This window comes from Triticum aestivum, chromosome 6B (genome assembly GCF_018294505.1).
Source record: "Triticum aestivum cultivar Chinese Spring chromosome 6B, IWGSC CS RefSeq v2.1, whole genome shotgun sequence".
NCBI classification, from domain to species: Eukaryota; Viridiplantae; Streptophyta; class Magnoliopsida; order Poales; family Poaceae; genus Triticum; species Triticum aestivum.
Genome location: NC_057810.1, coordinates 81,409,990 through 81,412,123, shown reverse-complemented (window position 1 = coordinate 81,412,123; position 2,134 = coordinate 81,409,990).

The following is a 2,134-nucleotide window of genomic DNA, read 5'->3' as shown; positions in this document are numbered from 1 at the left end:
TATTTTGGTTTTGTCCGTTTCATGTACGAGCGAGATGGTTTCTTTCATGCATCGCTGGATCGTCCTAGGCTGGTCCAAAGCATTGGAACAGTACATGCTAGCCAAACAACCACCCATCTACTATTGATTTTGGACAAATAGAGATGAAATGTATACAAGAGGATGCTCTTTTTATCACCAACGAAGGATAAAAGTGGATCGGCGCATATACGTTGGGCAACTCCGTTTGAGCTCTTTTTTCCGGCCCAAGTCCATGGCGGGGCAGCATAGCAACCTATAATTGTCTCTTTATTTTGCACTAGTGCGGAATTGGGCATTAGTCCTGGTTCATAAGGGCCTTTAGTCCCGGTTCATCAACCGAGACTAAAGTGAATGAAATATGTCCTAAAGACAATAATAAAATTATTATTTACATTTCGTTATATCATAATAAATATTTATTATTCATGCTAGAATTGTATTAACCAAAAACTTAGTACTACGTGTGAATACATAGACAAAACAAAGTGTCCCTAGTATGCCTCTACTTGACTAGCTCGTTAATCAAAGATGGTTATGTTTCCTGACCATAGACATGTGTTGTCATTTGATGAACAGGATTACATCATTAGAGAATGATGTGATGGACAAGACCCATCCGTTAGATTAGCATAATGATGTAAGTTTTATTCCTATTGTTTTCTTTATGATTTATACATGTTCCTCTGACTATGAGATTATGCAACTCCCGAATACCGGAGGAACACCTTGTGTGCTATCAAACGTCACAATGTAACTGAGTGATTATGAAGATGCTCTACAGGTGTCTCCGAAGGTGTTTGTTGGGTTGGCATAGATTAAGAATAGGATTTGTCACTCCGTGTATCGGAGAGGTATCTCTGGGCCCTCTCAGTAATGCTCATCACTATAAGCCTTGCAAGCAATGTGACTAATGAGTTAGTTGCGGGGTGAAGCATTACAGAACGAGTAAAGAGACTTGCCGAAGAAGATGAGCCACCTGCCGTCGAAGCCGCGACAGCCTCCCACGGATCCGGCCCCGACCCCGACCCAGCACCAGATCCAGGGAGCGCCGTCCCAGATCTGGCCACGGAGCGGTCCGACCTCGCCTCCCATTCCTCCCCCGCAAGCACAGGCCCGTGCGTCGCCCGGTCAGCCACCAGCTTAGAGCGGAGCTCAGCCTCAAAGGCCAAAACAGCACCAGAGCCCGGCGAGGACTCCCTAGCCCTCTTGCTCCCCGACAAGGCCTCGGAGGAGGAGGTCCTCGACTTGTCCATGGCGAGCGCGTCGGCAAAGGAGAGGAGGACGGGGGGTGGGGAAGAAGCGGATCTGGAGAAGTGGCGAATGGGACGACGCGCCCTGTGAATATCAGCGGCGGAGGCCGGAAACCCTAGGAAGGGGGGAAGGGCACCGCGGCGCACCCATATATAGCCGCAGCAGGCCGAGCCAGATTGGGCCGAACAGGCTGCAACCGAAGCCCGGGCCAAAGGGGGGGAGGCCGAGGCGCAGTGGCCACTACCACTTGCCCCGGGCCCACGGACAGAAGGGGAGGGAAAGAAATAAAAGACGACAGGGCCGGTGGAGCGGGCGGACCGGGCCAAACCCCAGCAGAGGCCACCAGGCCCACAGGCCCAGCAAGGCCCCCCGAGCCCTCCGAGCCACCCGGATCTAGGGTTAGGCCACCAACTGCCACCAGGCGCACCGGCGCCCCCGCCGCCGTCGCCGCCGGCCCCGGCCGGGGAGCAGGAGAGCAGGGAGGAGAAACGATTGGAGAAGCCAACCCACCCAGATCGGGAGCCACAGCAGGCCGGGGGAGGGGGGGCGAAGGGGAACACACACCTGCGAGGAAGCCGGATCCACACCCACCACGCGACGGCGGCGCCCAACACGCGACCAGCCAGGAGACCCCGACGGCAGCGCCACCGGTCTGCCCCGACCGCCCGGAGCAAACTTCCGGGAACGACCAGCCACAGGCCCCGGAACCACCACCGGCACACCCAACGGCGGGGCGCACCCCTCCGAGCCGGAGTCAGAGGCCTAATCCTCCAAATCGCCGAGCGCCCAGAACCGCGCGCTAAGGAAGGGCGCCGACGCCAAGGGAGCCAGCGACGGGGACGGCGAACGCCCAGAGCAGGAG